At 39.5% G+C, this 19,065-nt stretch overlaps 1 protein-coding gene across 1 annotated transcript in view; it reads right to left on the reverse strand.

Moving 5' to 3' along the window:
- The window catches only part of rngtt (RNA guanylyltransferase and 5'-phosphatase), a 148,124-nt gene that overhangs the window by 62,851 nt on the left and 66,208 nt on the right, over window positions 1–19,065 (reverse strand).

Consider the following 19,065-nt stretch of genomic DNA (forward strand, 5'->3'; position numbering starts at 1 on the left):
AAAAGCCTTTCAAAGTCTGCTATGAATAGCAGGCCCGATTTTTTATAATGTTCTATTGTTTCCAGTACTTGCTTTATATTATCTCCAATGTATCGTCCATGTAAAAAACCTGTCTGATTAGAATGAATAATGTCCGACAAAACCTTTTTTAATTCTATGCGCTATATATTTTGCTAGAATTCTTTGCATCACAACACTGAAGTGTGTTAGTTCAGAGCCAAGTAAAAAAAACACACAGCCATTTTCCAGCCAAAGATAGGAGTCACAAAAGCAGAAATATAGATAAAATTAATCACTAACCTTTGATGATCTTCATCAGATGACACTCATAGGACATCATGTTACACAATACATGTATGTTTTGTTCGATCATGTGCATATTTATATCCAAAAATCTCAGTTTACATTGGCGCGTTACGTGCAGTAATGTTTTGATTTCAAAACATCCGGTGATCTTGCAGATAACCACAGAAATCCCAGAAATACTCATAATAAACATTGATAAAAGATACAAGCGTTATTCACAGAATTAAAGATAGACTTCTCCTTAATGCAACCACTGTGTCAGATTTTTTTTTTTTATTACGGAAAAAGCATAATCTGAGTACGGCGTTCAGAGCCCAATCCAGCCAAAGAAATTTCCGCCATGTTGGAGTCAACAGAAGTTAGAAATAACATGATAAATATTCACTTACCTTTGATGATCTTCATCAGAATGCACTCCTAGGAATCCCAGTTCGACAATAAATGACTGATTTGTTCCATAAAGTCCATAATTTATGTCCAAATAGCCACTAGTTGTTAGCGTGTTCAGCCCAGTAATCTATCTTCATGAGCACTAGAGGTCCAGACAAAAACTCGAAAAGTTCCGCTACAGGTCGTAGAAACATATCAAATGATGTATGGAATCAATCTTTGGGATGTTTTTAACATAAATCATCAATAATGTTAAAGCTGGAGAATTCCATTGTCTTTAGAAAAGCACTGGAACGAGAGCTAACTCTGTCGGGAGCGCGCGTCACGAGCCTGAGACACTCTGCCAGACCACTGACTCAAACAGCTCCCATTCCCCCCTCCTTTATAGCAGAAGCCTGAAACAAGTTTCTAAAGACGGTTGACATCTAGTGGAAGCCTTAGGAAGTGCAACTTAACCCCATAGACACTGTGTATTCGGTAGGCCAAGCTTTGGAAAAACTACAAACCTCAGATTTCCCACTTCCTGGTTGGATTTTTCTCAGGTTTTCGCCTGCCATATGAGTTCTGTTATACTCACAGACATCCTTCAAACAGTTTTAGAAACGTCAGAGTGTTTTTATCCAAAACGAATAATAATATGAAAATATTAGCATCTGGGACAGAGTAGCAGGCAGTTTACTCTGGGCACGCATTTCATGCAAAAGTGAAAATGCTGCCCCCTATCCCAAACAGGTTCAAATATGCTAATAACGGTCCTCTGAGTATATCAAAAAAGGTTTGGTGTACCTCAACTGGTATGCCATCCAGACATGGAGTTTTCCTAGACTTAAAGGCTGTAATTGCATCAAGAAGATCCTCCTCTGTACTTTCACCTTCACATGAGTTTTTCTGTATGGCTGTTAATTTGGCATTAATTAATAGGGGAAAAATCCATACAATTAGCTTCAGTTAGAGGAGATGGAGAAGCGAAAAAAACATATGCTTAAAGTACTTAGCTTCCTCTTTCAAAATATTATTTGGTGAATCATAGGTGACTCTGTCATTTGTAACAAGTTTCAGTCAATTATTTTCGGTAGCATTTCTATGCAGAAGATTAAAAAAAGAATTTGGTGCATTTTCCCCCATATTCCATCCAGTTTGCTTTATTATTCTAATATACTACACTTGATCTTTGTTGAATAAGTTAAATTTTTTTGTTTTCCTTATTTTGAGCCTCTATGGTACAGTTCTTATTTGGATCTATCTGTTCCGTTTCCCTTTGTTAGTATGGACTCCTTTGCCCTAAATTGCTTTTGTTTTAGAGATGAGTACTGAGATGGCCTCCCTGCATTCTTTCACCTCTCTATCCCTCCCTGCAGACCACAGGTCTGATATCAGCGCACACCTTCGCAACAAATCGCATATGAAGAACTTACCATCAAGAATCCTGCTGGTCCGTTTAATATTGATATTAACAAACGTCCTAATTACGCCTTGATCGAATACAATGGTGGGTGATAACGTCATGTAAGGCGCTTGATGATCTGTAGTATTTTACAATGCACAGCTCACCATTCTTTTTCACACCCATTTCCCATAAAAAAAAATAATAGCTACCACTGCAACCTCCAAGCTTTATTGAATGATCTGTCCCTGAGTGCTTGGTTCTCATCAACCCTGAACTCCTACGCTGTACCAGATATAATAAAAGCATGTTTTACAAAGGCTGTGAAGGTAACAATCACAGGGAACGAGCCGGGAATGGTGCTCGGCAACCATTCTAGAGATAAAGGGCACCCTACAAACACTATTCCAAAAGCAGTGCACTACGTAGAGGGTAGGGTACCATTTGGGACGCACTCAAGATCACATCCCTGCTCCTAGCTGCCAGCTGCCCCGCCCCGTCTTCTCAGAGGAAGCTGCTCTGAGGCTGAGAAGACAGTAGTTCAAGAGGCAGCCAGCCTCTGAATTAAGTAGTGAGAGTGTTGGAGGATTTTGACATATAACACATTCAATAAATAATGTACAATTAACAAAAAGGCTCTGATGTAATTTCAGAGCCACAGCTGGTGTGACGGTCTATCTGATATAAATGCAGTTGCATGTAAATTGTCTGTTATCGCCTGAGAATCTGTTACTCAAAATATTAATATCATTATGCAGGGTTCTCCCCAAAGCAGGTAAGAGAGGAGCTGTGCCACCTTGTGGACTGACTGTGCCACTATGTACATTTGTATAATTTTTTTTTTTTTAATGGTAGTTACATGTGTTCAAAAACTCAGAAATCTCTGATTCCAAAAGGGGGGCACTGCCCACCTCTGGGAACTCCCCCCGGCCGTACTCAGCAGCACCACCTTCTTAATAAATTTTGGGGAGAATCCTGACATGGATCATTCTCAGATAAAACTGCAGAATCAGCCCAAAACATTAATTAATTAACAATCTGATACAAAACTGAATTTCTCGTCAGAGAATCTCACATTTGAAGTGACGAAATCACACCTAAGGAAAAAAAAAAAGTGTTAAACGGGGGTGTTTATGAGATATCTGCACTGAGCACTAATCAGTAGCTTAAGAATGGAAACAAGCTGTTAACATCTACCACAGAATAGTGACACCTTATTCTCTTTCAAAAGACTCAATCTCCTCTGAAGCGTATAAAAAGCAGCTCCAAATGGCTGCTCCCGGAGCACTGCACTGGCTATGTCAGATTAGGGGACAGTCTTATAGAGAGACACACAAGATAAGCTCTCTATAGAATAGTGGTTGTAGTTCAGTGGTACAGGCCCACTGCAAAAAAWAAAAWAAAAAAAGATTCACTCTAATCTACAGAGGGTAGGGCCATTCAGGACCTCTATACCAGGTGGAGTCAGAGGAAGGGCCTAAACATTTTCAAAGACTCCAGCTACCCATGTCATAGACTGCTCTCTCTGCTACCGCATGACAAGCGGTACTGACGCACCAAGTCTGGAACCAACAGGATCCTGAACAGCTTCTACCCCCAAGCCGTAAGACTGCCAAATGTTTAGTTAAAGGTGCAAAAATATGTCCGTGTTGCAAAAATTTGAATAGATCGCCTAATTTCAGAAAATCATTGTACCATCTAAACCACTGTGAAATACATGTTCAATAAACAAAAATATTGTATTTTCAGCTGTTTGAACCTGGTGTACAAAACCGGAAGTACGTTTTTCTCTAGTGTTGTAAGTGTATATGGAGACATACTACGTATCCAGACGTCATGCACAATGAGGGGAAAAAACACATTTACTGTATCAGTAAAAGCACAGTAAATCACGCTCAGCATTAAAAGCCATCTGACGGCTGTGAGCAAACCACCAAGACTTTCACAGAATCACGACACGTACACCATGAGCATACAGAGGGAGAATTCATAACACTGCGATACTGTTTTGCCTCATCATTTCTTCCATACCTGCAATTTTCCATACCTGCAACTTTCACTCCACATAGCACACTTCTATTGATCAGGGCCCTGGTCAAAATAAGTGCGCTATAAATGGAATGGACTGCCATTTGGGACACAGACTAAGATGGGGTGCCGTGTGGCTCAATTGGTATGGCAGTCCATTCGCTATATAAGAATATAGACTCAGTTGGTCAAGCCTCCCTGTTAAATACACAACCTGACATGAGAACGCATGGGACAACTGAGTAACAAGGCTGCTGGCCTCGAGTCAAACAAGGTTAGAGTGTATGAAGCTGCGGCGGAGGACTTTTGGATTTGATGGATGGATTCAATAAAACCATCATCAAATTAAAGAAATTCATGAGCAAGATGCTGTACACACACTGCCATATTTGATTTGGTCAGTTCAGTGTAGCGATCACTGAAAGTGATGATATGACACCGTGTGTATCCAAAACTGATCTTGGGCAAGTGACTGTCCAAGACTTGCTGACTCAGGATGAGTTTTATACCAAACAGTTCAGTATTCAAGATGAGTGATTATGTTGTATTGCAAATCCAATTGAAGGTGGTGGCAGTGGCACATCCACTTACTGCAGACATGTGGAGGCAGGGAGCCGATCCCTTCCTCCAACATAAGAGCAAAGAGTTCATTTCCATTATGCCTCTGAACATATCCCCCAGCAGTGCCTGAACCCTCCACTCTTCCAGCCCTAAAGTGATACCTAAAATCAAAATGAAATAAAACATTTTTGGGTCACGTGTGCCAAATACAACAGGTGTAGACTTTACAATGAAATGCTTACTTACAAGCCTGATCCCAACGATGCAGAGTAAAAAAAACAAGAGGAATAAAAATACACAAGAAAGAAGCTATAGTATATACAGGGAGTACCAATACCAGATCAATGTGCAGTGGCACGAGGTATTTGAGGTAGATATGTAGCCTACATATAGGCAGGATGGTTGCTGGCTTAGAAGCTTAATGATGAATGAAAACACTACACTGAATTTTACACAACTGCAAAGCGATCTGGGATGCAACGGGAGCCTGAGGTACCAATAAGGACTTAATTCTGTCTGGTGTAATTCAGCAGAAAATTAGCACTTCGGATCCAATGCACACTCGAGTTCTGTAATGCTGAGCTTGTGGCGAGTCTGGTGTTGAGGTGTATCACGTGTGTTCAACTTCCATATGAAAAAGGTGATGATAGGGATAATGATGCTTGTTGCATCATTTCCCAGAAAGCACCCGACACAGAGGTCCTCACACATGACTGTCTGACAGAGCTTACAGCAACAGACAAAGAAGAACGTGGCCATGTTCGAATACCCATACTTGCCTTCAAAATACTAGGCATGTTAGGTATGCGAAAATAAGATGTTTTTATATGAAGTGAAATTTCAAATATAGGTTTTGAATGCAAGGATGTTATATTAATTTAGTATTTTCATCTTGCAGAATTTGCTGCACACTTTAGAGGAAGAGAATCATCTTCCTAGACTCACGTGTGTTTGACAATAGCTGATAATGAGATAATGTCGGGCATCAATGCAATTGCGCATTAGATGACGCATTCTCTGGATGGGTAAGCCTAGTATGTTTATGTTTCTTACTGCATTAGTTTTCACAAAAATGTATGTTCTAAATAGTAGGTAGTACAATTAGTACACAGTACGTAGTAGGCAAGACAGATTTTGGACACGTCCAGAGAGAGAGAGCCTGTCTTTTTCAAAGAGGTTTAATGCCAATATAAGAGTCCCACAAGACATAACTGTCCACAAGCACGGTAGAGAGAAGAACACATATCCTTGTATTGTTTTAGACAGGGGTGGATTAGCTGTGTTCTGAGCGCTGGGTAGGGACAGTGGGCAGATTTACTGGGGGATCCTGGGTCTGGATGTGAAAGCAGGGGTTGTCTCCCAAATGGCACCTTATATTTCCTATATAGTGCACTTCTTTTGACAAGAGCCCTAGGGGCCCTGGTCAAAAGTGGTGCACTATAAAGGGTATAGGGTGCCATTTGGGATGCAACCAGGAGGAGGGCGTTATGAGTCATCCACTGAGGGAGGCTGAGCAGAGGCCTGGCTGACGAGGTGGTGTCTGACTGAAACATTGAAAAGAGCTGAGAACCCCACCGAGAGCCAGGCTTTCTGAGCACATCTGAAGATTGACTGACACCTGCTGACTTCACTCAGCCAGCTCAAGGCTCTCTCCAACTGTAGTGTACAAGCTCTCTCTAAGCCTGGAGGGCATTTAATGGAGTGCCAAACTAAAGACAAAAAATATATTGGTATGGCAATCACACACTCATCAATCTACAGAATACACCATTGACTACATTCATTTATCTGCGTTATTATATATTGCTTAATTTTTTCCCGATGAGGCCTTGAAGAAAGCTTCTAATTCCCCAAAGAACTGAGGTAAACAAGCCTTTTTAATCATCGATCTGGCAATTCTTAGCCCTTACAAAAGAAGGTTAGCTACATATTTCTCTTTGTAAGGCACTGTTGAAGGGAAGAGAGAATGCATGTAGTCCTTGAATCCAACCATGGTAATTGCTGCGATATTACCAAGGACAGTGTTGCAGGGCATTGTGGATGGTGTGTGTTTGAGTGCACTTGCGGTATAGTGTGGAGGGGGTGGTATTGATGGAATGTTCTAAGGCAGTGTCAACACTACATTCTTTGTGTTTTCTCTTGGTTGTGTATGGCCTATTTATCAGACAAAGTCTCAAAGTTTTAATACAGGAGAAGTTTGTACAAAAATTTGCTGGTGAAAAACAGATCTGAAAAGCTACTTGCTTTAGGTTTGCTGCAAAAGCGAATGAATGATTACGCGCTTCTACAGTTTGCTATTAATTGAATACTGATAAGGGGAAGCAGGGAATTAAATCGGCATCAATATTTTAAATTACGCTAAATAAAATGTCATCGCAACGCATATCACTTCTGTAATGATTGAGTTCACAAAATGGCACACTGAACATTCTCGAAAACTTCAAAGATGGCAATCCGGCCAAGGCCTTGGTATTGCACACAAAAAAAATAGACCTAAAAACATAGACTTACATAGAGCTTCTGATTCAAATAAGGCAATCTGGAAAAGACCTTGGAATGTGTTAAATACACTTAGATAAGGGAAGGACAGAACACCTTCCAATGACATTCATGGACACAAAAACAATGACCCTTGTCTAAAACGTCTGATAAAAAAATGGCAAATCTGGACAAGACCTTAGAATTGTTTAACATAAGCCTACCTAGATAAGGGAAGGATAGAACATCTTTCATGCGCACACACACACACACAAACCCCACCATCCCCATGACTCGCTCCTTCTCCATCCCCGGACTGCGACTCCCTCCCAGTCCCCACCACGTTCACCTTGAGCTGCTGGAGGGCAGGCAGGCGGTGCTAGGCGGGCCATGATTAAAAAGAGCTTAATGTTTTATTTCTCAACTGGTAATTAAAGCACAGTTCCCATTCGCCAATCAAGTGTATAGGCAACTGGGCAGGCTTCAGTGCGTCACACACCACTTTGCAATGAGCTGGAGGCAGTATGCATTTTGAAAACATATACTTAATTGTTTGAAACCTGAATGTTTTACTACATATGAGGCATGTCTTACCTTGCTTCCAAGTATCCGAGCCAAAATCCAACCAAACGTGCAGGCAATTATTTTATAAAGACTTCCATATGCCACTGAAACCAGTGGCCTTTTTCCTTTCATGTTCTGTTGGTTTTCAAATCAAATGTATTTTATTGTCCAGTAGCCAAAAGCAGAATCCTAGTAATTTTAGCAAGCCATGCTAGTTGTTGCATACTTAGACGTCCCCTCGTTCAAAATGTCTAATGGATATTTTCATCTCTGTCACATGAAACCCCTCACAAATGGTGTTTTCCTGCTAATTGCATTATGGAACGAACATTTGCATGTAGCCTACTGCCTTAAAATGTGAAGAAATAACAGTTTATCTAAATTGTATGCTAAAAGTTCTGATCTGTAGCATGAGCCTCATTGCTTTTTTATATTTTGGGGGATGAACCCTGGGCCTACTGGTTGTATGAATTTGGGATCTATCGTCCCACAACTGTCTAAGAGTGTTTGGAATAGACTATTTATTTCTCGCACAGACCGACAAGCTTAGGTAAACTTTTCTACTATGGAGTACAGTAGATTGACATAGGCTTGTGAATGTGCTGTTTGTTACTCGTCTTGTTGCCTGAAGAAAAGTAAAATGTGGGCAGTTACGCTAACATACGTGGCGTGTGGATTTCAAGTTTGGGGAAGCTAATTTATCATCATAAAAATCCACCTTTATAACAAAGTATTCTCACATTTTCAGACTTCTAGCCTTCTATTCTGAAAGTGATGATTACATTGGATAGTCATAATTTAGGCTAATAATATAACTTAATCACTGCTCGCAAAAAAGACTGTTCAATGCAGCGCGTAGTGGCGTAGAGTAGGCCTAGGCGATATCAGACAGCCTACATTTATTTTCCTTACTTTGCAAAGGAAAATGTCAGCCTTTGTTAAATACACTTCATGCAATTCTACCAAACTTTATATGACCGGAGACATTAGCAGAATCTTTTTTAATACAACAAAAACGTCAGGGCAACCTACTCTGCTGACACTGACAAACATTGTCTGATCCATATACAGTTGAAGTCAGAAGTGTACATACACCTTAGCCAAATACATTTAAACTCAGTTTTTCACAATTGCTGACATTTAATCAGAGTAAAAATTATCTGTCCTAGGTCAGTTAGAATCACCACTTTATTTTAAGAATGTGAAATGTCAGAATAATAGTAGAGAGAATGATTTATTTCAGCTTTTATTTATTTCATCACATTCCCAGTGGGTCAGAAGATTACATACACCTAATTAGTATTTGGTAGCATTGCCTTTAAATTGTTTATGGCTGCAATCCCGCTACCGGGATCGATATGACAACAGAAAGTGAAAGTGCAGGGCGCCAAATTCAAACAACAGAAATCTCATAATTAAAATTCCTCAAACATACATGTGTCTTATATCATTTTAAAGGTAATCTTGTTGTTAATCCCACCAAAGTGTCCGATTTCAAATATGCTTTTCAGCGAAAGCACTACAAACGATTGTTAGGTCACCACCAAACCACAATAAGCACAGCCATTTTTCCAGCCAAAGACAGGAGTCACAAAAAGCAGAAATAGAGATAAAATKAATCACTAACCTTTGATTATCTTCATCAGATGACACTCATAGGACTTCATGTTACACAATACATGCATGTTTTGTTTGATAAAGTTTATATTTATAACATAAAATCTGAGTTTACATTGGCGCGTTACATTCACTAGTTCCAAAAACATCAAGTGATTTTGCATAGCCACATCGTTTCAACAGAAATACTCATCATAAATGTAGATGATAATACAAGTTATACACATGGAATTATAGATATACCTCTCCTTAATGCAACCGCTGTGTCAGATTTCAAAAAAACTTTACGGAAAAAGCAAATCATGCAATAATCTGAGACGGAGCTCAGAACAATAGCCAAATTAGCCGCCATATTGGGGTCAACAGAAACCAGAAAATACATGATAAATGTTTCCTTACCTTTGATGAACTTCATCAGAATGCAGTCCTAGGAATCCCAGGTCCACAATAAATGCTTGATTTGTTCGATAATGTCCGTTATTTATGTCCAATTAGCTACTTTGGTTAGCGTGTTTGGTAAACAATTCCAAAGTCAAAAAGCGCGTCCACTATAACGTGACGAAATGTCCAAAAGTTCCATAACAGTCAATAGAAACATGTCAAACGATGTACTGAATCAATCTTTAGAATGTTGTTAACATACATCTTGAATAACGTTCCAACCGGAGAATTASATTGACTTCAGTTGAGMGATGGAACGGAGMTGCCTATCACGTGAACGCGCGTGGTCAAAGCATGGTCAGCTCGTGGCAGTGGTGACTAATTCCTGTCTCCTTCGGCCCCCCTTCACATTAGAGTCATCAGACAAAGTTCTATTGACTGTTGACATCTAGTGGAAGCCGTAGGAAGTGAAAACTCATCAATATCTCGCTGTAATTTCAATGAGAGCTTGGTTGAAAATCTGCCACCCTCAGAAAAAATTCTAACAGGAAGTGGAACTTCTCAGGTTTTTGCCTGCCATATGAGTTCTGTTATACTCACAGACATAATTCAAACAGTTTTAGAAACTTCAGAGTGTTTTCTATCCAATATTAATAATAATATGCAAATATTAGCAACTATGACTGAGGAGTAGGCCGTTTATTCTGGGCACCTCTGTGCACCTTTCATCCAAGCTACTCAATACTGCCCCTGCAGCCATAAGAAGTTAACTTGGGTCAAACGTTTTGGGTAGCCTTCCACAAGCTTCCCACAATAAGTTGGGTGATTTTTGGCCCATTCCTCCTGACAGAGCTGGTGTAACTAAGGTTTGTCGGCCTCCTTGCTCGCACGCTTTTTCAGTTCTGCCCACAAATTTTCTATAGGTTTGAGGTCAGGGCTTTGTGATGGCCACTTCAATACCTTGACTTTGTTATCCTTCAGCCATTTTGCCACAACTTTTTAAGTATGCTTGGGGTCATTGTCCATTTGGAACACCCATTTGCGACCAAGCTTTAACTTCCTGACTGATGTCTGAGATGTTGCTTCAATATATCTACATCATTTTCCTACCTCATGATGCCATCTATTTTGTGAAGTGTACCAGTCCCTTCTGCAGCAAAGCACCCCCACAACATGATGCGGCCACCCCCGTGCTTCACGGTTGGGATGGTGTTCCCTCGGCTTGCAAGCCACCCCCTTTTTCTCCAAACATAACAATGGTCATTATGGCCAAACAGTTCTAGTTTTGCTTCATCAGACCAGAGGACATTTCTCCAAAAAGTACGATCTTTGTCGCCATGTGCAGTTGCAAACCGTAGTCTGGCTTTTTTTTTTTATGGTGGATTTGGATCAGTGGCTTCTTCCTTGCTGAGCGGCCTTTCAGGATATGTCGATATAGGACTCGTTTTACTGTGGATATAGATACTTTTGTACATGTTTCCTCCAGCATCTTCACAAGGTCCTTTGCTGTTGTTCTGGGATTGATTTGCACTTTTCGTACCAAAGTACGTTCATCTCTAGGAGACATAACCCGTCTCCTTCCTGAGCGGTATGACGGCTGCGTGGTCCCATGGTGTTTATACTTGCATACTATTGTTTGTACAGATGAACGTGGTACCTTCCGCGTTTGGAAATTACTTCCAAGGATGAACCAGACTTGTGTAAGTCTACTTTTTTCCCCCTGAGGTCTTGGCTGATTTATTTTGATTTTCCCATGATGTCAAGCAAAGAGGCACTGAGTTTATTTATTTTTTATTTCACCTTTATTTAACCAGGTAGGCTAGTTGAGAACAAGTTCTCATTTACAACTGCGACCTGGCCAAGATAAAGCAAAGCAGTGCGACACGAACAACAACACAGAGTTACACATGGAATAAACAAGCGTACAGTCAATTACACAGTAGGAAAAAAAGAAAGTCTATATACAGTGTGTGCAAATGGCGTGAGGAGGTAAGGCAATAAATAGGCCATAGTAGCGAGGTAATTACAATTTAACAAATTAACACTGGAGTGATAGATGAGCAGATGGTGATGTGCAAGTAGAAATAATGCTGTGCAAAAGAGCAGAAAAACAAATAAAAACAATATGGTGATGAGATAGCCCACCTAATCAACCTATTTACAGATGGGCTATGTACAGCTGCAGCGATCGGTTAGCTTGTTTGAAGGTAGGCCTTGAAATACATCCACAGGTAGACCTCCAATTGACTCAAATTATGTCAATTAGCCTAACAGAAGTTCCTAAAGCCATGACATCCTTTTCTGGAATTTTCTAAGCTGTTTAAAGGCACTGTCAACTTAGTGCATGTAATCTTCTGACCCACTGGAATTGTGATACAGTGAATTATAAGTGAAATAATCTGTCTGTAAACAATTGTTGGAAAAATTACTTGTGTCACGCACAAAGTAGATGTTCTACATCGGAATTCGGTAAGAATGGCACACCATTGCATTCGAGTTGCATGTTCTGTTAAACGTCTAAAACGTTGCACATACACTGCTGCCATCCAGTGGCCAAAATCTAAATTGCACCTGGGCTGGAATAATACATTACGGCCTTTCTCTTGCATTTCAAAGACGGTACAAAAACAATACAAAAAAATCCACAAAAACAGTTTTTTCCTTTGTATTATCTTTAACCAGATCTATTGTGTTATATTCTCCTACATTCATTTCACATTTCTACAAACTTCAAAGTGTTTCCTTTCAAATGGTATCAAGAATACGCATATCCTGAGCCACAAGTAGTTAGCTTTGGGTATGTCATTTTAGGCAAAAACATTTTTGTAAAGGGGTGGATCCTTAAGAGGTTTTAATTAGGTTACGCAACTAATGCAGGTAAATTAAAATGCTGCAGGTCAAATGTACCATGCCACATTTTCCTAATGGAAACCCTGGTCTGAAATAGCACTCTATTCCCTATATAGTGCACTACTTTTGACCAGAGCTGGGACCTGGTCATAAGTAGTGCACGCAATTGGGAATAGGATGCCATTTGTGATGCAACCATGATGGGATACAGAGAGGCAGTCATGCGGTCGTCACCATCCATTAACTTGTGACTGGCTGGATAAGTTCTGAGGTACGACAAAAACAACAATGGGCCAATACAGCCAGGCAATACAGCCAGAGGTAAGAGCAACAAGTGCCAGGCCCAAACCGGGAATACAATAGAGCTGAGATAATTCCATTGCGCTGCATTAGAAGTCTCAAAGTGGCTCTCTCATGGTGTAACACACAAAGGACTGCAGTTTCTGACTAATATTAAGCTGGTGTTATTGGAAGGGTTAGAGGTCTCAGACCCACAAGGTCAAGACTTGCTGATACTGATCACACTGCTTTAATGATCCAATTAAGCACAGTTTCTGACTAATATTAAGCTGGTGTTATTGGAAGGGTTAGAGGTCTCAGACCCACAAGGTCAAGACTTGCTGATACTGATCACACTGCTTTAATGATCCAATTAAGCACAGTTTACTGAACTAACGGTTTGCTGTGTTTTATAAATGAGTTGTGGACATTAGACTGGTGGGGAAGGCAGGGAGAGATAACTCGCGAAACAAATACGTACTTAAAACACACATGCAGTGCCTTCGGAAAGTATTCACACCCCTTGACATTTTGCTGTGTTACAGCCTAGTCACTGGCCTAAACACAACACCCCATAATGTCAAAGTGGAATGAGGTTTTCAGATATTTTTACAAATTAATAAAAAATGAAAAGCTTAAATGTTGAGTCAAAAAGTATTCAACACCTTTGTTATGGCAAGCCTAAATAAGTTCAGGAGCAAAAATGTGCTTAACAAGTCACATTATACTAAGTGCAATAATAGTGTGTAACCAGATTTTTGAATGACTTCCTCATCTCTGTACCCCACACATACAGATCATTTAAGGTACCTCTGTCAAGCAGTGAATTTCAAACACAGATTAAACCAGAAAGACCAGGGAGGTTTTCCAACGCTTCACAAAGAAGGGCACCTATCGGCAGATATCACCATGAGACCAATGGTACGACTAACACTAGAAGCGCTAAAGTAGTCCATTTTGAAACTAATTTCACACACAACAGATTAAATACATGAAGTAAAGTATGAGGTTTTGGGGGGGATAGGTGAGTTGATGAGTGAGGGGTAGCAAATGATGCATAATTATGTAAGCACCAATTGTGAAAGAAGAACAGGGCGGGCTATTGTATTGTTTTGATCTATTTGAATTATAATCTCAAAAAGGTATGGACCCTATATCAGTGCACCAAATCCAAGCAGACTTATCAGTCTACTCTGACCTACTTGGAGTAGGCTACTCAGTGAGAGCGTGTGTAATTGTACATGCTGAAAGGCTTTCAATATCTGGGAAAAGATCCACGTTGGGCAGCAGGTTGGCGAGTGTCGGAGAATGTGGTAATGAGGCTTGCGGAATCTTATGTTGACAAGGGTACAAATGTCACCATGGACTTCACTGTCATTGGCGAACAAGTTGCTTGCAAAGAAAACAAGCCTGGCTGGCACCATGAACAAAGTAAGATGGGAGCTTCCTCCCTCTGTGCAAAATAAGGCACCTGCACAGCCGTTGTAGTCTACAACGGTGCTGAAGAATGGCAAGACAACAGGACACAATAAAGAGAAAGCCTGGAGACTATTACGCACTACAACCAAACAAAGGTACTGTATGTCAAAGTATGTCAAGGAAGTGAAAGTTACGAAGATTTAAACTGTTAGCACAATGGATAGCAGATAAATGACATTCAACTGACGCCATTGCCTGAAGATGCACAATTTAAGCACGAGCTGACAATAATTGCCTATTTTTGACTGCTGTCATATCGACACATATTATAATGCCATCATTGCTTTATTTATCAAGGCCACTTGACATTTATAATGATGTTTAGGCTACTGATGTTTTCATAATTGGACTGCACGTCTTGCTGGTTGGGGTATTTTTTTATTTTGTAGTTATAAAAAGTTGTTACCGTGTTCCAACACATATGCTTTCTGTTTCATAGTTGTAACAAAAGACACTCCACTAATAAAATTAAATGAACACTTGACTTAGTGTTTTTCATATATATTTTTATATATAGCCTACCACAGTAACATAAACTAATGAAAATGATTGTGTTATTTGAAATAAAATAAAAATGGTATTCTAATGTTATCCAAGGCCTTCATAAACACACCCAAATGATTATCTTTGTGATAGCATATATGAAATTGATTAATTACACTGTTAGAATGCAGTCAGAATGACTCATTAGCTTGAGGGGGGAGGGGGGGGCAAAGCAATTCACTTTTTGTCCTGAATACAAAGACTTATGTTTGAGGCAAATCCAATACAACACATAACTGAGTACTTTATATTCTCAAGCATAGTGGTGGCTGCATCATGTTATGGGTATGCTTGTAATCATTAAGGACTGGGGAATTTTTCAGGATAAAAAAAAGAAATGGAATAGAGCCAAGCACAGGCAAAATGCTAGACACTGGGAGATGAATTCATCTTCAGCAAGACAATAACCTAAAACACAAGGCCAACACGGAAGTTGCTTACGAAGAAGACATTGAATGTTCTTAAATAATCTTGAAATTCTATGACAAGAGCTGGAAATGATCAACAACCAATTTGACTGAGCTTGAAGAATTTTGAAAATAAAAATGGGCAAATGTTGCACAATCGCGTTTAGAACGCTCTTAAAGACTTACCCAGAAATCCTCACAGCTGTAATCACTGCCAAAGGTGATTCTAACATGTATTGACTCAGGGGGTTAACTACTTATCTAATCAAGATACTGTATATTAGTGTTTTATTTTTCATAAATGTTTTACAAATGTTAGAATTTTTCTTCCACTTTGACATTTTGTGTATATTGTTTACAAAAAAAATGACAATTAAATCAATTTTAATCCCACTTTGTAACAAAATGTGAAAAAAGTAAAGGGGTGTGAATACTTTCTGAAGGCACTGTAAGTAAGTATTTGTTGCATGAGAAATATAAGGAAAGCTATTAATAAAAGCTATTACTGAGCTGGATAAGAGTGTTTGCTAAAGGACTAAAATGTAAATGTAATTGACTGTGGGCTCTTGCACAAAGCTTAATTAAACCCAGTGAGTGAGCACATTTAGCTGATGTGAAAGAGCATTCAGTGACACTATTCATTAAGCCCAGCTCTTTTCCTCATCTACTGTCAGTCATTTCAAATGACAAGTGGGCTCTCCATCTGAACCCTCTCCCATACTCCAGTCTGCTAATGGGCCCTTAACTTAGACCAGAGCTAAGGTAAATCTAATCTAAAGCCTCATCTTCCACTCAGCACATGCTTTTTGCCTCCAAGCGGTCAATTTTCCAGTCCCATCAACGTCCAATTTACTGAATAAAAGGCAAAACGATAAAATAAAACAGAGGAACTATAAGTCCTTTGTATTCCGACAGCAGACCAGCTATTGCAGCCGATTCAAAACAATTTCATGAACAAAATAAAATAGATAGTCCTATTTGAAAAGAGAACCGCTAGAGAACGCTGCCGGGTATCTCCTTTAGCATATGCATCAGATTAATATCAACCCGCGAGGTGCGCAAACATAGGAACCAATGATTGATAAATAGTGCATAAAGAAATGAGTGAAATATATCCATGTAAAAAATATAACAATAGTTATTTGTTTAGATAGAGTAAAGGATATGTTTTGTATAATTCCACAAAAGTCCTAGTGAAAAATGTAGGCCTAAAGCCAATTTTCAACACTTTAAGCCAATGACCCATCAACATTCTAACAGTCAAATAAATACATTTCATATATGCTATCTGATGAATAAGAATTTGGTTGTGTTTATAAAGGTCTTAGATAACAGAATACAAAAAAAAACTATTATTTCAAGGAACATAACAGCATTTTCATTAGTTTGTTAGTCTAGGCTACAAGTACAAGCGAAAAAGCACTAGTTCAAGTCCATCACAAAGAAGTCCATAATTTAGTTTTGGCAAGTCTAAAGAAATATTGTGGAAATAAAATGTATTTAAAGGAAAACAGAATTGCATAAGTTTATTACGTTACTAGTTTTGGCTTAGTAGCCAGAGCAATGCAGCCGTGCGAGTGGTGAATGCATGGATTGCCCAGATATTCTTGCAAAAAGTGAAATTTGGAAATAGAGCTCCACCTCTTAAATTTTGTAGAGATATTTGACAAAGGTAAGTGTCATAGAAACTGCAAAATATTATCTTTCTGATACTATATAGAAATCTTAACATTTTACCTGCATGTGACTCTGAAGGAGGATTTGATAAACTGATGCTCCTACCCTGCACCTGTCAAATATAAGATGTGCGCATCTCTTCATGTACAATTTAACAACTGATAATATTGTCGCTCATCAGACTATTGTACATTTCATTCTGTCTATTGGCTGTCTTATGAGTGAAATTAGTTTCGGTATAGTTTTGATTGACCGGCTGTGCAGGCTGACAGGCATGGTTTGTTTCCCCTCGCTCATCAACTTGTATAAAGTCAAGGATATGTTTTGCACTATTCTAAAGACCTACTGCAACCCGTAGCATGTTTTATTTTCCCTTACACTATTGTTGTTCTAAATTAAAATCCCACTCTTCACCCTCATCATTGTTAGGCCTAATTTAAATTTGATTGTGAAGTAATGTGCACAATTATCGCCCATTCATCCATTTGTCATTCATTCAGTGGGCTGGCATCTTTTGATTCCCTTTGCGCATCAACTCGGATACAGTCAAGGATATGTTTGGCATTACTCATTTTCCCTTACAATAAATGAAATTAGTAATAGATTTATTGTATATAAAACAGTCCCGTAACAGCTTAAAATGTCAAAGGGAATGACATCAATCCGCAAGGATCGCGGTCAAATTATGTGCTATAAACAAGAGCGCCAACGCTGATAAATAGGCATAACAAACTTTTCTTTCTAAATTAAAATCAACCTCCTCACCCTCATCTTTTGGTTGGGCCTAATTTCATTTTCAATTGTGAAGGAACGTGCACAATTATCACCTATTCATCCTTTCATTCAGTAAGGAGAGAGAGAGAGACAAATTAGCGCCTGGCTGGGTACCAATGTCTTACAGCGCATTGTTTTGGAGGGTTAAGTTGGGAACAGGTGTAAAGAAAAACAGGTCAAAAGGCTCTAAATACTTCTCTGTGATTTCTAAATTCAGACAAATTGAGCAATGTCAAATACAAACATTTAGGAAAGGTCAGGGAAGGAGCAGGACGTAGATTTTTATTACACAATCAAACGTCAGTGGCCGTTGGTCTATGGCAGTTCTAGTGTTTAATTCAGGGGAGCTGGAAACTTGAAAAGCCATCACACAGCCTCGGCCTCATTGAAATATCATAAAATGAATTTCCGGCAAACATGTCATGAAGTGGAAAGCTGCGCCACCGCAAATGAATAAACCAGATTCCTATTCCCCCATTTCATGATGTCTGTAACAGAGATATGGCTGTACGCAGAGCAGATGGCCTCAGCATCAGAACAAAGACATAGCGAACGAGGCAGGCGTAATTCCAATGACTTCATTTCTGGAATATCTTAATCTACATCCTGCTAACAAGACAGTGGGCAATCTGTCATAAAAGCCTCAGACAGGAGGGGTTGGAAGTTGGAACAGGGTTTACCAGGGGGGTAACCCAGTCATTCATGGCTAACATTTCATGCAGGACAAAACAGGCTCCAGCACAAAGAGATCAGTGATAGTAGCTGGGACTGGAGCTGTTCCCTGCTTCCGCCATGACCAGACCGGCCATATGAACAGTGGTGGGAAAAATGTGAAGACTGCCATAAACCCTTGCTCCCTCTACTATGTTATCAGGCATTTAATGGAACGTACAGAGCTACAGTTTCCCACTGATCTGGCCCAGTGTAGATCTAGTTTTTTTGCGCAATGTCCTTCGGTGGAGCCATTATGAGACTGAGGGTGCAGGGCCTTTCTGGCGAGGTTTAATAGCTTTTGGAGAATAAAAACACTCTTGTCCTTGTCAGCAGCAGCACATGATCTGCAAACACAAGTAACTCTGTATAGAGGTAGGCCGGGTTTCCTAATATAAAAAGGCTCCATAGAATATCTCCATGATCTGCGAATAATCAATTATAGATTGTAAATAGTGGAGCCACATAGGCCAATAGGCCATTTTCAGAGCTAATTATTTTTTCTGTTGATTATTTATAGTTTTTATGAATATTCCCACTGATTAAAAAAAGCTTTGATCACATTTCTTTTTCCTTTAATGGTGATAGAGGAATCTACAATGCCCTTTGTACAAAGGCAGTCAAAAGCAGTCAATC

The sequence above is a fragment of the Salvelinus sp. IW2-2015 genome, linkage group LG14, assembly GCF_002910315.2.
Source record: "Salvelinus sp. IW2-2015 linkage group LG14, ASM291031v2, whole genome shotgun sequence".
Lineage (NCBI taxonomy): Eukaryota > Metazoa > Chordata > Actinopteri > Salmoniformes > Salmonidae > Salvelinus > Salvelinus sp. IW2-2015.